The sequence below is a fragment of the Tursiops truncatus genome, chromosome 21 (genome assembly GCF_011762595.2).
Source record: "Tursiops truncatus isolate mTurTru1 chromosome 21, mTurTru1.mat.Y, whole genome shotgun sequence".
NCBI lineage: Eukaryota > Metazoa > Chordata > Mammalia > Artiodactyla > Delphinidae > Tursiops > Tursiops truncatus.
The window spans coordinates 17,021,586-17,041,620 of record NC_047054.1 but is presented as its reverse complement, the minus strand read 5'-3'; the positions used below and the strand labels follow the sequence as shown (position 1 = coordinate 17,041,620).

The following is a 20,035-nucleotide window of genomic DNA, read 5'->3' as shown; positions in this document are numbered from 1 at the left end:
TTCTAATCTTGGTATTTAATGCCAACCAGGTATCATGGTTCTGTTCTGAAGAAATAAAATATCCATGAGGAAAAAATTGACATTCTGTAACCTAGAAATTTGTAAATTAAGAGTAGATCTCATTTTTCTATTTTGCAATCTTTTCTCTGTATTCAAACATACTTCAGTGACCTAAATACAATGAGGAGAATAGGAACGATAGAAGAACTGAAAGGATCAGTATCTTTGCTAACAGTGCTCCTGATTTCCAGCCATGCATCCTGAAACCAGCTTTTACCAGGGGCAAGAAGAAAGGCTGCAATGTTTATGTCAGCAGCACGCAGGCACATGCACACAAGAGATTCTGATCCCAAAATAAGTGCTATAGGATTTGTATGCTGGTAGAAAATTTAAAGTAGTCTCTTTTTCCCCACCATAGCTCCTTAGGTAATAAAGAAATCACTGAAATAACAGATTTTGGCTAGCACCTTAATAAAAGTTTTTATGAAACACAAATTATAGTTTTAATCCTCGGGTATAAAACAGGTTAGAGCTAAATGTTTAAATCAGGAAGTCGATTTATTCATGTTTTGGAGTTACGTGGGGGGCGCATAGTTTCACAAAGCATGAAATATGCTACACCTTTATGTTTCCATAAGGCCAATACTCATTTACGAGATCCTGGGATAAACAGATAGGAGCACTGCAAACAGAAGCATTTAACAGAAATCACAGACGTTATCTGCCTGGATAAAGAGAGGCATTAAATTCAACTGATGGAGCTTTACCTGCTGAGCTCCCCCTTTCAGAGTATACAAAATATGATTTTAAAAAAACTGAGAAAAGTAAAGAAAATGGTTCGTATGTCAAAGCACCTCAAGTAATTTTTTAAATAAATGTATAATAGGATAATTTACACCACCAGTTCCATGTCCTTCTATGTTTAGGTTGTTTCTAGATTTATTTATTATTAAATATTATTTATTTATAAACAGCACTGCACTAACTATCTTTGCAATCTTTGACTACCTCTGATTGTTGCCTCTGGAAAAACTTCCTGGAAATAAAAGCATTACTGAGTGAAATGATGATGTTTGAAGGCCCTTAAAATAGTTTGTCAAATCATTAATAGAATAAAAAGGCAGGATTATTAACAATGTATGTATTAATAAACGTATATAACCTGAGTTTTCTTTTAAAGCTTGGGCATTTTGTTCAGCGTTGTCTCCCAAGAACTTTCCCAAGCTACTGTAATAGAAAAACATTTCTAACAACTGTGAAATTCCACTAAAGTTAAGGTTAAATGTTTTAGATTTATAAATCAGTAGATTGGGACTTCCCCGGTGGTCCAGTTAAGAATCCGCCTTCCAATGCAGGGGATGCAGGTTCGACCCCTGATCCGGGAACTAAGATCCCACATGCCACGGGGCAAACTAAGCCCGCGCACCACAACCAAAGAGCCCGTGTGCCACAACTAAGACCCGATGCAGCCAAATAAATAAAAATAAATATTAAAAAAATTTTTTTAAATAATTCAGTAGATTACAAAGAGTAATAGGAAAGTAAAGAAACCATCAACCTTCACATGACTGCTTAGCACACTTGGGTTTATAATTTTTTTAAATTCACACATCCAAGAAAAAAAAAAATCCCAAACTCGGTGAGCAAAGCTAACAACAACAAAAAAAAACCCCACAAAAACAAAATGTATTCTGAAGAAATACTTAAGGAGAATTTTGGTATGAAATAAATTTACTGAAGTCTTTTCTACTTTTGTAGATAAGAGTAAAGAATTAGAGGTACAGAGATTTGGATACCAAACAAATTCTGAAGTTAAGCTTATCAGTTCCAGGATTAGTTGGAAGATCAACCTCAACATTCACTAAGGAAAAAAAAATAGCTTCAAGTCTCCATCTCATCACCACAGACAAAGCCATGGGCAGGAAAGGGATGACCAGGCTTCCCTCAGGAATTTTGTCAAAAAAATTAAAACTTAGCCTTGTTGTCTTATGGCCAATCTCACTCCTTTCCTGATATAAGAATCGTACCTAAATTTCTACCACGTGCTGGACTCATATTCTTTGACTTAATCTCACCTGACCCATGACGCAATGTCTTTATATTTCTATGATTACAATGTAATTTGTAAAGCCTTCAAAGTTACTATCTTGGGAACGTTTTTTACTAAAGCAAAATCAAAGATGTTTTAAAAAGAGAAAAAGAGAAAAGGTTGGACTAAATCATTCTCACCCAAAGGGTTAATTTCTCAAGTTGCCGTTCAGTAGCATTATCTATCAGAACAAAGTAGAATGATTAAATTTCCTTTTTAAGAGAGCCATTTGGGAAAATAAAGAGATCTTTTTCAGAGAACAATTTGTACGAGAGAGAACAATTTCCCTACTTATTAAGATGTGGGAATATGAGAGGGTAGCTCCTCTTGAATAAAAAGATTAGCAGAATATGTATTTCTATAATGATTTGTAAGGTTAAAAACTGATAGATATGCACTAAAAGAAATGGTCAGTGAAAAGCACTACTAGTGCAAGATTTGAGCTATTTCAACACCTTTGGGAAAAAATAAGGTTAGTTTCTAAATCTTAGCTTAAGAAGAATGATTGTTCCCCACGGATAAAAATCCATCATCATATAATTGAATACATTAACATTGTCATTAATACGGAAAGACATTTTAGAGATCCAATTCAAATTTCCTCATTTTACAAATGAGGAAACCACTTCTAAGAAATAAACTCCATGGCTGGACCAAATTAGTTGCTAATGGCAGCTTACTGTTAGATTATACAATAGTTATGTGCCTTATTTGTCAACTGAACTATAAACCCAGTAGAGGCTTACACCATCAGTAGGTATTTTCTACATCTTCCTATTACATGCAATGTCTAACACAGTGATTTGAACTTAACACAGCTAAACTTGCTATCCCATATGCTAATTATGAAATGAAAGAATTTGTTTCAAGTCACATTTCTCTGAAGCCATAAACAACTTTAATTTTACTCCTTATTTGTGTCAATATATGGCATACCAGTTGTATAATACAATTATAACTTACAGCTTTAAATCACAGAATCATGTCAGTCGTCTTAAGTTTTTAAGAACTCACTAATCACAACCGTAGTTCAGCTCTCGAGGCTTTAAAACTCAAAATATTACCTAATCTTCAATGTACTGTAAAACAAAAAGACACAGGCACAATACCTAAACTACAAATTTTATTCTAAAGTCAAAAACAAAGCAGTTGAACAAAAAGTCACCGGCATGTGTTACTAGTATATTCATAAAGTTCTACCTCCTGTTAAAACCATTCAAGGTGGCTAATAATTTTACCCCTTAAGCCTCATCATATTACTTTTTTCACAATTCAGGGTTAAAGTCCCAAATTAGCTCCTGCAACCTACCTTTTGACAAACTCAACTTCCTCAAGCACTGAGCTTAGTAAAGTACATCTTACACCTAGGAACAAAGTACTGGTACAAGCATACCTAGTCACTGGTTTCCTAAGAGCATAATGATTTCCAGTGAAGCCATTTACGTAGGGGGAAATCTAGAGTTGGTTTAATGAATTTATAAATGAAGGCTATGGACGTTCCACAACAAAGTTGAACTTTAAATCATTTACAAAACAAGTACAAATCAACTGGCTGCTTCTGAAAAAATGCAGATTGAGTCAGTAGGTCATGGGTGGGGCCTGAGATTCTGCATTTCTATCCAGCTCCCTGGTGATGCTGAAGCTTTTGGTCCATGGACCATCCCTGGAGTAGCAAGGATGCAGCAGAGAACTCTGAGAAAAGATTGCCCACCTAGCCAACCAGATCAACACAATAACTGTACTGTCAGAGCTGGTTACCCTCACATCCAACTTTATAATATGTTCTCTAACTGGAAACAGACGTCCCTTACTTTTGAACCCTTAATTTATGCTTTTGCACTTTTCTCTCAGATAGCTAATACTCCCTCTATGGAAAATAACTGAAAATTTTTATAGTCATGGAAGATGTTGCTTCTAAATCCTACTTGAGTTTATTCCTTCCATGTGGAGGGAGTTCAGTGAGTGTAACATTCCTGCCTTTTTTCTGTCCTTTTACTCACTCCATCCAGAAGCAAGAAAGTGACTTAAATGGATTCTGTAAATTCAGGAAGAACTAGCTGGGCAAGGACTAGGATAAGGTGAGGGTACCATTTGCCTTGGGCACTAAATATAAGACAGTCTCAGTAACAGTCCCCCCGGAGCCTGAGTCAAGGGAAAAGTCAGTAATACTGACCCTGTGTCTCCTTTAAATTTTTGAGATTTTATTCATCGTGGATTTTTTTTACATGAATTCTGATTTTTAAAAATAGTGATCGGGGCTTCCCTGGTGGCACAGTGGTTGAGAGTCCGCCTGCCGATGCAGGGGACACGGGTTCGTGCCCTGGTCCGGGAGGATCCCACTTGCCGCAGAGCGGCTGAGCCCGTGAGCCATGGCCGCTGAGCCTGCGCATCCGGAGCCTGTGCTCCGCTACGGGAGAGGCCACAGCAGTGAGAGGCCCACATACCGCAAAAAAAAAAAAAAAAAAAAGTGATCCAGGTAAACAACATTTAAAGCACTAAGGTTTTGCTGGCCTCACTCTCTTCACCCTAGTCCCAGCCCCGCTGCCCACAGAGAACACAAGCTCTCTTCTGTTCCCCACCCCTACCAGGAACAGGCCCTGTCCCTACAGTGGAAAGGGGACAGGGAGGGTGGGAGAGGCCTGCCCTGTTATCTGCACCATAGTGACCCGTGGGGAAGTGTCTCTCAAACGCAGTTCTGTTCCTCAAATTCACTTTCATCTGTAACTGATCTATAATTACAGATGAAATTCTATAATTATAGTCTGTTATTATAATTCATCTATAATCATCTATCCACCTTACTCTGTTTCTTATTTCTCAAATGGTTCATAACCAGAGAGGGGAGGAAGGCAAGAATAATACCCAAGAATCAACAGCCCATCCTGACCACGTGTCGGCCACACTCTGGAACAAAGTCCAGGAGGCCAGGCCCCTGAGAGCCAGACATTTACCTTCAGTTGCTGAATCGGGGTGGGGGGGACCACAGAATCCCCCAGGAAGAGCTACCGTTGCTGCGGCAACCCAAGGAAGCTCGTGGGGCTTTGGGCTGCGGCTCTGCACCCACCACTGCAGGAGGACGTGCACACTGTAACCGCCAGCTCTGCCACTGTGAACAGCAGTCGCCGGAACAAGGTAGTATTTACTGGGCCCCTCAAAGCTGTAAATATGTTACACTAGGCAACAGACCATGAGAAACAAACAAGGGGTAAAGTGTACAGGAACAAAACACACGTGGGGTAACTGGGGCTTCCACCGTGGCCAAGGTGGACGTGCTTAGGTTCAAGCCATCGGCCAGAGGTTCGCACTGGTGGCTCGCAGCCTGTATCCCGTAATCCAGCTCACTTTTTCAGCTGGGATGTTGGTTTTAAAATAACACAGACTGGGGGAGAGGCTTTAAGCCTAAGACCATACATTCTTTTGAGCTGAGTGAGAAACTCCAGCGCACAGCAGCACTGTCCTTGGGTGAGTGGCTGTCTCCATGGAACGGGTCTGCCCAGGTCTGCAGCCTGAGGAAAACAAGGCCTGGGACGCACATCTGCAGCAAAGCCACTTGAGTCTCGGCACCAGGGCAGGCTGTTAGCAGGCCGCCTTCCTGTGCAAGGCGCACAGCTGCACCTTGAACCACCCCTGGCGGGCGTGTGCAGAAAGCAGAGGCTTCGGAGGGCACAGCAAGGCAGCAGTGGGCCGACCAGCAGCTCGGGTGAGGCTCAACTACAACCGTAGGGAAGAGAGTCGCGACAGGCCCTTTCAGACACTGGGGTCTACGGAGCACATTCACGGCTCTAGAATGGCAAAGCAGGAGGTTCCTGTGTGTTCCTGTGTTCCTAGAATGTTTCCAGCTTTCCACTGTTAACAACAGATCTGGTAGGTAATACAAATTATCCCGAATTCCACTCTGTATTCAAAGACGAGGGGGGGCGGAAAGTGGATGCGGTGAGCTGGAATCCACGTGGCTTTTCCACAGCCTCAAGTCACACCCCCCCAAAACAAAGTGTCTCCAATTAGCACTTGATTGGATAATTAAATACTAGGGGTAAGTCTTCCCTAAGACTCAGGCTTCTTAGATTTAAGTAAATCCAGAGAAAGAGACAGTAGAAATAGCTCTATGGCACAAACGTGAAAATGACTGCTTGTAAGAGAGGGAAAGGTGTATCCTAGACCGGGCCTCCGGGTGCAGCACGATGACCTTTGGAAACACGGAAAACTGTTTTAGAAACTACTGTTCAGATATAACATTCCCTGCATTACTATTTCAGGGTTAGGGGATTGGGCTGTTTTCAAAATGTGGTAGTTTGGGAAGAGCGAGGAAAATAGGAAACAAGATAGTTCTGTGCCCGCCGGTGTGCTCGTCACACACTGGCTGCTGAACCAGCACAATTTTGCAGCAATGACACCTCTTCCCATGAAGCGGCCCAGACTGTGGCCGCCGAGAGAACATGAACTCCGCCTAGGTTTCAAGATCACTCTAGCCTGACAGGACCAGACTAAGACACCAGTAAGGATGCCTACTGAAACTTAATTCTGGCCTTTTCACTCGAAGTCTGCAGAAAGTCAGCTCCAGAAGGGCAGGATTTTCCCCCCGCTCTGGTCTGGTTTATTTTCCAAAATATCGCCAACACTTGGAAGAGTACACAGAGTGGTTTTTTAATAAACAGTTGTTGAATTAGTGAATGTATGAAAGGGCCAAGAGAATTTGATTTTGGACTTTAACATATCTGGATTTTCACTTGCAAGGTTAGGCAGTCCTACAATTTTCCCCTGGGAACATGACAGTGGTAGAGGTTTATGTTTATATTTAGGCATCACTATGTTATTGGCAACTTAACTTTGTCATTGGATCTCATTGTACTTTGTGGGACAACACGGCTGTATATCATCTGAGATCACAACGAGGAAAGTAAAATTAAGCCCTGGGCACAGAGTGGCCAGAGTTGATATAATTAACGCAGCCGTCAGAGCCTTCAAACTGTCACCTGCCCAGACGTGCTAGGAAAGTACCCAAAGGGACAGCCCCCTTCACTGGGGAGCAGGCCCCTGAAGGTATGAGCGAGGCACTGGTTAACCACGGGTTAGCTTCTAAGTTCAAGACCAGAAGCAGGGATGCCGGGGGTGAAGCTGCTTGCTGTCCCTCATGGCTCCTTTCATGTGGGAGCCCTATTAGTCTACGCTTCTTGGCTTCAATCTGACCCTTTACTTTCATCCTGCCCCGAGGAAGTACAGGACCATAACCGTCTAGGGAAATGGGGAAGAGCAGACAGGGCAGGCTTGGCTGACGTCTGCCCACTGTCTCCTGAGAGTGTGTCGGCCTGCGGGGAGCACAGGACCCCACACTTCAGGAGCAGCCCGGCCATGACTAGGAGAACCGAATTCTGGGGTGGGCTGTTAGGAGCTCTTTGTCTGTCACCCTGGAAAGCAGCCTCCCAGGAGCCTTTAACAGGGATGATTTGATCGCTCAAAGGCCAGTTATCTTACTCTGTCATACTTCCCCATTGGTCCAAAACCCAGATCAAGAACAGGGGTGTTACTTATTGGACACTTCAGTGAATATTACATAGTTTTATTTTTCTTTAATTCCTAGCCTAAATCTGACTTCTAGAAGTCCACTTTTTAGAACTGTGGTAAAATATGTGTAAGATTTATCATTCTTAATTGTACAGTTATACGGCATTAAGTAGACTCAGAGGACTGTGTAAACAGCACCACCACCCCTCTCCAGAATTTTTTCATCTTACCCAACCGAAACTCTGTATCCATTAAACACTAACTCCCCATTCTCCTCTCCCGCCCCTGGCAACCGCGGTTCTCCTCTCTGTCTCTATGAATTTGGCTACTCTGGGGACCTCATGTAAGAGGAATCACACGGTATTTGTCTGTGTCTGGCTTATTTCACTTAGCACAATGTCTTCAGGATTCATCCCTGTTACAGCATGTGTCAAAATTCCCTTCCTTTTTAAGGCTGAATAATATTCCATTGTACTTATAGGCCACATTTTATTTATCCAGGCATCCACTGATGGACACTTGGGTTGCTTCCACCCTTTGGCTACTGTGGACAATGTTGCTATGAACATGGTGTACAGATATCTCTTCTCTGAGACCCTGCTTGCAGTTCTACTAGGTATATACGAAGTGGAATTGCTGCATCCTACGGTAACCCTATGTTTCATTTTTTTGAGGAATTATAAAATCATTTTCCACAACATTTGTACCATTTCACATTATCAGCAATGCACAGACTTCCGATTTACATCTTCAATGCTTGTTACTTGTATTCATTTTTTTAAAATATGTAATAGCCATCCTGTTGGGTGTGAAGTGATATAGTGGCTTTGAATTGCACTGCATTTGCCTAACGACTCGTAATTTTGAGCACCTTTTCACACACATATTGGTCATTTGTATATCTTCTTTAGAGAAATGTCTATTCAAGTCCTTTGTTCATTTTTTAATTGGTATTTTTGATATTGCTGTTGTTGAGTTAGTCCACTTTTTAAAATCATATGATTTAGGAGAATATTTTCTACTTCTCTGGGAAGCATGACTGACTTAGTATGCTGCAGCGGGTACATTTTTAAACTCCTGTTACAGGATGAACTGTGTGTCTCAAAAATATATGCTGAAGTCCTCATGCCCAGTACTTATGAGTGGGCTTTATTCGGAAATAGGGTCTTCACAAATGTAATCAAGTTAAGGTTAAAGTCATTAGGGTGGGCCTTAATTCAACATGACTAGTGTCCTTATAAGAGAAGGAACACGCAGAGAAAGAGAAACGCCATGTAAAGACACAGGGAGACCCAGGGAGAAGACAGCCATAGTGAGTGGCCATGTGAAAACAGAGGCAGAGACTGCAGTCATGCTGAATGAACAAGCAGGGTTACCCAGAGCTAGGAAGAGGCAAGGAAGCATCCTCCCGCAAAAGCTTCAGAGCAAGCACGGCCCTGCTGACACCCTGAATTCGGATTTCTAGCATTCAGAACCATGAGAATAAATGTCTGTTGTTTTAAGCCAACCAGTTTGTGTCGCTTTGTTACAGACTAGTACAACTCCCTTCTAGAAAATCAGTGCATCGTTCACGTCCTTTTACAGATTGGTTGTTTGGAATTCAGAACACAGTTGCCGTTATTAAGAAAAAACACACACATAAACAATGATTAGGTTCCCAGGCAGCCTATCGATGACATTGTAACCCATAATGGAGCGTGAGTATTGCCCAATAGTTCTGCTGTTTCCCCCAGAATTATGGGAAATGCAGCCAGCACTGCACATGGGGCCCTGAATATGAGCAACACATACCCTTTGCCATAGCCACAGGATATGGGTATAAAGAACTATACCTTCTCTCTTCTCTTTAACGGGCAGTGGAGACGCTAAGGACTCTTCACCCATCCAAAGAGAGTGATTTCGTGCTCTCTGTTGCCCAGATGGTGTCAGGGTCTCTGTCCCTGCTGTCCTCCCCCATGCCTGTACCCCAGGCACACAGGCAGTGACAAGAAAGATTAGATTCCCTCCAGAGGTTTCTCTCCCTACTTGTAAAGGCAGCAAAAGTTTAAACAGTTCTTCATTTCAAGGATGAGCAGCAGTGAAGAAAAAAAAAATTATTTGAGGTAAAGATCTTGGTTTTAATCCAAAAGTATCTTTACCTTAGGTGAAGCCTACCCAGGTAGCAGCTAACAGTTCAAGTGCTTAGCACTATTAGAAACAATGGAAAGAGGAAATTCCCTGGCAGTCCAGTGGTTAGGACTCTGTGTTTCCACTGCAGGGGGCACGGGTTCAATCCCTGGTCGGGGACTAAGATCCCATAAGCAGTGTAGGATGGCCAAAAAAAAAAAAAAAAAAAAAAGTGGAAAGAGATTTACCTTTTTATTGTAAATATGATGGTAGCTTGAAAACTTAAACACTACAGGGGTAAAGACCATGGAGCATAAAGACCTGCTCTATAACCCGAAACTGACGGGGTCAGTTTTGCTATAAAAATAAACAACCCAGAATGTCAGTCAGTGGTTTAACACAAACGTCCAGGGTGTTGGAAGGGAGCTCTGCTCATATCCACCGTCAGCCAGGGATCCAGGCTGACTGAGGCTTCGTCTCAGGAAAAACTTCCACAACCGCCAGACACTGGGAAAGGACCACCGCAAAGCGGCCACTCACTCTTAAAGCTCCTGCCTTCCCTCCCGCTCACATTTCGCCAAAGCAGACCACAGGACAGCCCTCAACCTCAGGACAGCTGGGAAGTACCACCTTACCATTTGCCCAGGAGTGGGAGAAATGGAAACACTTGCGCAAAGCATTAAGGTAGGACCTTCATTAAAATCAGCCATGAGCGCCTCTACCTAAATTATTCCCTTTCAGCCAAGGTGAGTGATTCACAGCTCTCAGGGAAGACAAAGGAAGAAAAGATGAGAAGTGAGGGCCTCTGTCTGTCACCAACATCTGATGGTTCTCAAAACATAAAGTGGGGCTTCCCTGGTGGTGCAGTGGTTGAGAGCCCGCCTGCCGATGCAGGGGACGCGGGTTCGTGCCCCAGTCCGGGAGGATCCCACATGCTGCGGAGCGGCTGGGCCCGTGAGCCATGGCTGCTGAGCCTGCGCGTCTGGAGCCTGTGCTCCGCAACGGGAGAGGCCACAACAGTGAGACGCCCACGTACCGCAAAACAAAAACAAAAACAAAAACAAAACACATAAAGTGGTTTTAATAACCAGCAACTGGCAGAGATGGGCTGGTCATGAAACCCATTTCCTTTTTCTTTCTGGCACACAGTCAGACAGTATTTCCCTACCGCTCTTGCAGGGAAATGCCATGTATTCTAGTCAACAGAATGTGAGCAGACACTATATGGACCACTTCTAAGCCTGGACTGTAAAACTCCTGTGTGATCCTTCATGCTCTCTTCCATACATGGCTTGTGCAGATGAACAGAGGAAGCCACATACTGAAATGTGTTAAAGATGGTGGGACCACAGGATGGAAGAAGCCTGCACCCCTAAATCACTGCTGGGAGGATTACTGCCCACCCAAATACTCATTCTGGACTTCAAGACAGCAAGAATTAAATTAGAATTATATTTGAACCTGACTGTTTTTCAGGTTTTATTTGGGGGAGGGGGGTGTGGGCAGCAAATTACATTCTTAAATAATACTGTAACTACTTGGAAAGAAGGGAGTAATCATGAAGAACTGTATCATTTTAGTCATCTTTTGTCAAAACAAAAAAATATTATAATCAGCACTTGCTGAATATGAAAAAACCATATGATCTACAAATTGTTGGGGACACAAATAGGGTAGCTGATTCCATTTGCCCTGTCTTCTCACCCACTGATAATATTCAGACATCCAAGCTAATAGCATCTAACGATGGCCAGGAAAAAAGGTAATTTCTGTGTACTTGCATTTGATGGAAGAAAATTATACCCATCAAAAAATAGTTTACAATAATGCACGTCCCTGTTCTGTTTTCTTCCTTAAATCCTACTGCGTTTGCTTCTTCCAAGAAGTCTTCAGACGTTAATCTAGTACAAGGGTTGGCAAACTACTTTTGTCAAGGGCCAAACAGTGTGTTGGGCATTACAGTCCATACAGTCTCTGGTGCATTTATTCAACTCAGTTGCTGTAGAACAAAAGAAGCCACAGACATTATATAAGTGAATAAGCGTGGCCAAATCCCAATAAAAAAACTCACAGAAACAGGGAGAGGTCAGATTTGGCCTTCAGGCTGCACTGTGCTGACCCTGAACTAGTCCATTCTCAAATACTCGGCACTAGCTGTCATTTGCCATATACCGTCATTTAAAAATCTATTGCTTTTGATTTCATTTTTATTTCTTGACTCAGCAAGGTTACCAATCACAAGGACAGTATAGTCTTAACTCTCTGGGTACAACCAGTTAATATTTATCTTGATAAAAACATTCACAAAAGCAGGCACCACAGGGCTCCTAAATTACCTAATGACAGACGTAAGAAAATATCACCAAAAAGTGCCTCCTGGTTTTCACAAATCTTATCAATTTTCACATAAATTATCATGATAAAGTTATCCTATAGCATAAATTAAGAGATCGTCATGCTAGCATTAGTTTACCTTTGTGAAAAAAATTAAAAATCTAATTAATTGTGACTTTAGGGACATTTTAAGACTAGTTGACACTGGGTGCCCATGTAGTGAATTTTTGTCCACAAGTTCCAGTTTGACATAGCTGTCAAAGACAATAAGTCTGAAAGCACATTCTATTGGCCAAAACGAATCCTATCAGTATCAAGGCAATTTTCAGGACAAGATCAGAAATCTGGTAATTAAATGTCCACAGAGTACCACCACCATCCTTGATTAGACTCTGAAGAAATGGGAAAATGTTTCAATCCCACCCACCCCAAAGGCCACATACTAGTCCCATCCCTTCACTGGGTCTCTTCCTGCTGCTCCTGCCTTTCCTGGGCTCCTGTGTCTGTAACTACTAGTTACAGTAGGTGCTTACCCACTATTCATCCTGCCCTTCTTCCCTGCCAGCAGAACCCTCAGTTTGTACTGATGTTCACCTTGTCCCATATAACTTAGGAAAAGATGCCATCCCAGCTCAGGGGCAAATTCTGACAGGTTTAAGGCAGTCATAGAGGCCCTGATTTTCCACGGAATCTAAGAACATCAATAGGTGACCTGGGTCCTTAGGATTTATTGTGTTTGCACGGTAACTAGACTTACCGTGGTGATCATTTTGAAATGTACAGGAAAACTGAATCACTATGCTGTGTAACAGGAACTAACATAGTCACAGAAGAAAATGAGAACAACAACAAAAATTCACTATTATGTGACACTTTAATCACAAACCTCAGTATCTGAAGGCAGAAACGACTTACTAGAGCACCGAGAGGTCAAACAAGGTTTCAGAGAACATACCGCAGGGTGCAGGCCAGGACAGGCTGTAGAAGCCCAGAGTGACCCAGGAATTAGACAAACAACAGAAAGGGGGGGGGGGGCTCGTAATTCTCTATAAGGATCCACTAAACACCTCCTTCCCCCAGGTACCTACCTGTACCCTATCCATTCAGACAACTATCCCGACGCTGGAAACAGCCATATAATCTTAGAAGAAACTGGTGACACACTCCAAATCTAGAGCTAGCAGACCCAGAATCGGCTGCGGGTGAGGCATGCGGGTGCAAACAGTGAAATTCTTCCAGTTGAGTGGTGGGACTACCAGCCCACTCCCTGTGCTCAGCTCCACAGAAGCTTATAATCACCAGGCTTAGAGGCCCCATGCAAACGATGAAAGGATCTTTCTTTGCAGAAACAAAGTCCAGAGACAAGACCTACAGAAACTGACACTAGAGGTCTCGATTTACATGACTTCTCGTACAATCCACCACACGAGCATTCGGAGGCATAAAGTACTATTATCCTCATTTCACACACGAAGAAACTGAGGCACAGAGAGTTAAAAAACTTGCTGTGGTCATGCAGTTAGAAGGTAGCAGCGCTAAGCAGTCTGGTGTCGTGCCCACCTTTTCACTCCTATGCTAAAAAAAGGACTTACAAAAGATCAAGTATCAGAATGACAGACTTCATTATATTAATACTGAGAGCCAGAAGACAAGTGAAGCGGTATCTTCAAACTTCTGAGAGAAATTTTCAAACTGGAATTCCAATCCTGCCAAACCATGAATCAAACATGAGTGGGGGTAAAGGGGTTCTTAGGCACAGAAAGCGTCACACTTACCTCTCCTACGTGCTTTCTTGGGAATCTATGAACACTGCCAAGGTGAGGAAAGAAACCAAGGAGGATTATCATCTAGGAAACAGAGAAACAGGAGAAAAGAGAAAGGAATCCCCAGAAATGCCTGGGTGACGGCTGCATCCTACACCTGGATGGCAGCAGGAAGTCAGAAGTCCAACGAGGATGTCTCCAGGAAAACACACAGAGCTAATCAATATTGGGAAGTTTTAACCAATTGAAAAACTGAACTGAGAGAAATCTGAGAGTGCTTTTGAAGGATGTGAGTTGTTTCTGCCAGATATTTTAAAAAAGTAAACAGAAAAAATAGTTGTACAAGAAAGAAACATCATAACATACCACTTGGATCACTGAGATATTATTCATAGTCATATTTTGATTTAAAAGACGGAAGTAAATAAAAGAAATAGAGAAGAGGGAAGAAACGTGATTGCCTCTGAGAACAGAGTGGGCTGTTCTTTCATGTAATCCTTTTAGCGCTACTTATCTTCTTAAACTCTGAACATGATAAAAATTAGGGAATTATGTAAAAGGATTACTTTGAACCTTTTCTATTTATTGTTTTCTGCTTCCATTAAGAAGCCTCTTATCAAATGAGGCTGTTGTCTTAGTTCCTTTTAAAACCCTCAACAGCTTAGCTCTTCTGAGGCTGAGCCTTGGGAGAAGCCAGTAAGACTACAGACAGGCTTCATGAAGAAACACAAACTTGAGCTGCAAGGGGCCTTTTCCTGAACCTAAAACTAGTGACTTATTCAGCTGCTGCTCTATCCTGGTAGCGACCCTGCTCACTTTAAGCCAGTATTCATGCTTCAACATTTTCCTGCTAACACCAGCCACTGTGAAGGATCCCTATGGACCATCAAGGTCAAATGTCAAATTCTGCTCTAATTACATGTCAAAGCTAAGAGGCTGTCTTGTAAAATACATGCTTGTATCAGAAACATTAAAATGTGAAAACGTGTGTCTTACAAATGATGAAATACCATAATTTATTAAAGCAAAGCTCAACATTTCAAAGTCACTGACTCTCAGGGTTAGAAGAGACCTCAAAAGAGATCTATGGAATCTTAACACTAATCTGACATTTAAATCATCGTAGACTGTAATTGACCAAATCCCCGCCCCTCCAGAGAAAGTACAATGGTTCTTGGCAGTTCCCACCTCCCCTGTCTAAATACTCCCTGTCCAGAGCCATAAAGTATATGACAGTATTTGGGATTCAAACTCTAGCCACAGGAGACAGAAAACCTCAGATAAGTGGCAAAAGACAAGTTTATTTCTGTCTCGTGCAAAGGTCTGGGTTGTTCAGGATTAAGGGACCCAGCTGTCAGGGACCTGGGCTCCACCTTTCTCGTTCCTTTGCTGTGCATGACCTCAACCTATGGCCCCAAATGGCATTATCTGTGTTTCCTTGAACAGGGTAGAAGGGTCAAGAGGCAACAAAGATGGAAGCTACCTCCATATAATATAACGCACCACACTGATGCCTGATCACACGGCCACACCTGCCTACAAGGCAGGCTGGGACATGGACACCAATACAGGCTACCCACACCTGACTAAAAATCCTATAAACATAGAAGAGGGGAGAAGTAGAGAGTCAGGGACAAAGAGCCATCTCGACCACACTTAACCACAGACTCCACACAGCACTGCCCTTCACTAACAAGAGAATAGGTTTGTACGTAGACCTCCATGTTTTCTAGAAGCCAGGAGGCCTTAAACTCAGGTCCTTTCTGAAAGTACCTTGCAGGACTCAGGGGAGAAGATCTCGGAGAGAGATGGTCCCTTCACCGTTATGACACAGATGTGATAGTTCTGACAACTACGGAGGTGGGCCTGTAGACCTTAAGTTTGTGGATCACTTTGAAGTACTCTGATATAACTGAAAATTTTAGTTTCTTTTCATAAAGATGGTCTATCAAGTTAACTTTCGGTCTGGTTTTGCTTTTCAATGAATCGAACCCCTTGAACGGTCCACTTCTTAATTGTGATTCATGGCAGTTGTGCTTTTGGATCTTGGACTAAAATCTGTATTCAAGCAAAAGTTGTAGTCTACTGGGCTTCCCTGGTGGCGCAGTGGTTGAGAGTCCGCCTGCCAATGCAGGGGACAAGGGTTCGTGCCCCGGTCCGGGAAGATCCCACATGCCGCGGAGCGGCTGGGCCCGTGAGCCATGGCCACTGAGCCTGCGCGTCCGGAGCCTGTGCTCCGCAACAGGAGAGGCCACAACAGTGAGAGGCCCGCATACCACAAAAACAAAAAAAAAAGTTGTAGACTACTAAAATCACAAAATGAATAAAATTAGGGATACTATTTGAAATATGCATTTCCTGTCTACCATGTGCTGGGCACAGTTAAATTCCAGGGCTCTATAGACTGGATTAAGGGAGCCTGTGTAGGATATGAGACATAACAATGAGATAAGTGCCTTCCTAGAGAAAAGATCAATATACAACAGAAGTAATGAACAGACCACAGTTGAGAGATTCGTTTGCCTAGCAAAGTCGGGAGAAAATATCAAGTAGAAATGGAAAGACAGGCAATGCAGCCAGAAGGAATCCCACTGGCTCTAAAGTGTGAAGGGATTGGAATGACTAGAAAGAGTAAGAAGCTCAAAGTGGCCACGGACGGGGTAAAGGGCAGCCTCCGGGTACGCTCAGAGTTTGTATTCTATTCTGGGAACAGTGTAAGTCTGCCAAAGCTGTTAAGAGGATACTAACATACTGGTTTGGCTGGAGTGTGGAAGATGTCCCAGTGAGGAAAGACAGACAGCAGGAAATTATCAGGATGGATCTGAACTAACACAGCGGTGTCAAGATGGAAAGGAAATGAAAAGCCAGATGAAGCTTTAAAAAGTTCATCTCTCTGTTTTCTGCACCGAGCAACAGAGAGCTTGGTGCACAATAAGTGCCCAACACGTGACTCTAGAAATAAACGTTATTTTAAAAGGCTACTTCATTTATATTAACATTTTAAGATGGAAGCTACAGCAAATAGTATAGAAAAGCTGCACAAATAATCACATACTGTGTAGCTATTAAAAAAGAACTAAGCTTCTAGTATAAAGTATAAGAGTTTTATAATATTCTCTTTTTTCTTTAAATAAACTAATATATGAGTTTAGGATGCTTATTCTGGGTGCAATAAGTGCTAAAAGGCTTTTTAACCATTCCAAGCAACAAATAAAGGAGAGATTCAAAGAATGAATAAAAGATCTAAGTTAAAATGAATAATATTAAGCATAGAGCCATACTGTTTAATCACCCAAGGAAAAGTAATTCACTTCTTTCTTTAAAAACACCCCAGGGCTTCCCTGGTGGCGCAGTGGTTGAGAGTCCGCCTGCCGATGCAGGGGACGCAGGTTCGTGCCCCGGTCCAGGAGGATCCCACATGCTGCGGAGCGGCTGGGCCCGTGAGCCATGGCCGCTGAGCCTGCGTGTCTGGAGCCTGTGCTCCGCAACGAGAGAGGCCACAACAGTGAGAGGCCCACGTACCGCAAAAAAAAAAAAAAAACACCCCAACTTTAGAGTTTTTAAGTGAAAATACCACTCAACAATAAATGCTATCAGAGAAACTTTGTTCATGCCATGAGAAAACAATTAAAACGATCTCAACAAAAATATATCACCTCTATTCCCCACCCATGCCTAAAATCACATGAGGTTTGTATTTAAGACCCTGTATTTCACTGATTAGAATATGTTTATAGAAAAAAATCTAGTATTCCCAAGTGTCCTAAAAGAAGACCCCTCAAATAACCCGTTACCAGACTATCAGTAGGTAACAGCAGTGAACAGATGGCATCCCAAAGTACACAAAACTGACGTAAAACACACCAGAAAAATAAAAGACACATCGTAAGGAAAAAACCATTTTTACACTAATAAATAAAGACTAAACAATTAACTGATATTCTGTTTGAGCCTCACGGTTAAATAATTTTAAACCTATGGTCGCATCTTAATGAGAATTGACATTTGAAAACTGACTTATTCTATACTTATTATTATAACAGTACAGTCAGCCCTCCATATCTGTGGGTTCTAAATCCATGGAGTCAATCAACAGCAGATAAAAAATATTGGAAAAAATTCCAGAAAGTTCCAAAAAAGCAAAACTTGAATGTGCTGCATACCAGCAACTTTTTACATAGCATTAATATTCTATTTACAACTATTTCCATAGCATTTACATTGTATTAGGTATTATACGTAATCTAGAGATGATGTGAAGTATATGGGAGCATGTGCATGTTATATGCAAATACTACACCATTTTATACAAGGGACTTGAGCATCCATGGATTTTGATATCTGCAGGGTCCTGAAACCAATCCCCATGGATATGGAGGGACCACGGCATAGTTAGTCTTCTTTAGAAAAATCACACTTGCAGTTAAAAGCCTTTCAAGGGGGCAGAGAGAGTGAAGCCCTGGCTGATTAGAATAAGGTCACCACCACTGAGGAAGAAGCTGCTAGAAGATGCGACACAAAGCCCGTTAACAACCTCCTGAACTTCAAGAATTCCAATCCCTGGACTTTATTCCAAAAATATACTTTTATTCCAAGACCTTCTGGCTTAAGAATTTCCTAAAACCTCAAAACCAGCATGTGGAAGACCCCACATGCTCACCAACTCTTAAAACCTCATTCCTGAAAGCTTAGTCAGTAATTCCACTAAGTAAAATGTTTTAATGTTTTCCTTTTACAAATAACTATGTTTCAGGACATCATATATATATATATATATATATATATATATATATATTCTTTAAACATATCATAAAACAGCATAAATAACAAAGTTGTGTTCCCACAATTCTCCTATCTTTTCGCTAAGATAGTGTGAAAGTCAAATTGCCAGGTTAAACATGCTCAGAGCATTTTAAATCATAAATATTCCAGTAGTTCTAGCTTTCTTCCACCCCTTCCTTCCTCCCTCCCTCCCTTCTTTGTTTACACACAGACTCTCACACACACACACACACACACACACACACACACACACACACACACGGGCTCAGAGCTATAACCAGAATCACAAAGCAAAGTTGACTAAATAACCAAGGAGCTAGGCACTTCAGATGATAATGTTTATATATGGAATCATTTCCTACCATATTCTATGCTATTGTAGGTGTAGAAAAACCATAAAATGACCATGTGTGATAATATAGAAAATTTACAATATATAAAATTATATACATTATATAAAAAAACTGACTAGGCAACACGTGAAATTTTTACTTAACAACTTAAAAGCAAAACACAGTACCACATTGATCTCTTTTCCTCCCTAAAAAGTGGTCAGAGTATAATTTGTTCATAATAATCTTTCCATTTTCACACATTCTAGAATTTATCCTGAAGTAGGAATATTTTAATACAATAAATATCACAAATATAAGATGAAAACGTGTATATGACTTAAAAAGCAGCTTTTTTCTAAAAAGTACCACTTCTAAAACATAATTAACTCTAGCATTTTTGCTTAACTTAATGCCCCAAATCAACTATGTCAAGGTAACTTACCTACATTTCTCAGAAATCAACAGCTATCAATATAAGCAAGTGATGTCTTATTCAAGTTATTTGTCAAAAACAAACAAACAAAAACATACTTGGTTGTGCCTTAGGGATTGTCTTCTTCATACAGCAATGCAGAAACTACAACCAGACGAAAAGAAATCCAAACACCAGACCGTACAATGAATCCTCTCAAGAGACCGTGGTTATTCAAAGACCAGCTCGGCCTTGCAGCAATAATACGGCTAAGTGTAATGACTTTATTTTTTTCCAAAGTAAAGAATTTCCCTTAGACTCTCTGCCAACAAAACATCAAGGATCTTTCTAAGTCTTACAGATGGAAAACTTGTGTGTTTCTTAGTTATACTGTACATCACTAACAGTAAGACTAAAAACAAAACAAAAACGAAATGTTCTGTAAAGTAAGAAACTTCCTGGTCTATCCAGACCATCTCTGAAAACAGGAGTTACTTTCACTTGTCAGATTAAATCAGCATTCACCATTGCTGGGTGACTGCTTCTGGATTAAAGAAACCAGAATATTCCAGTGACTTGGATAAAAAAAATTTTGAAGGAAAGATGGTAAGTAAGCATCTATACCACAATAGGAAAACTAAGATTTAAGGTATAATCCTTATTAACCTATCTGCAATTTTACTTCTCATTTCCTATACTAATAAATTCTTAG

General features: G+C 41.4%; 1 protein-coding gene across 1 annotated transcript in view; it reads right to left on the bottom strand.

The window, feature by feature from the left end:
• Positions 1 to 19,594, bottom strand: part of MTUS1 (microtubule associated scaffold protein 1) — a 126,281-nt gene extending 106,687 nt beyond the window's left edge. The window contains 1 exon segment of the mRNA XM_073798595.1: positions 19,443 to 19,594. The gene's annotated coding sequence lies outside the window, so the exon portion shown is untranslated.
• Positions 19,595 to 20,035: the final 441 nt, after the last annotated feature.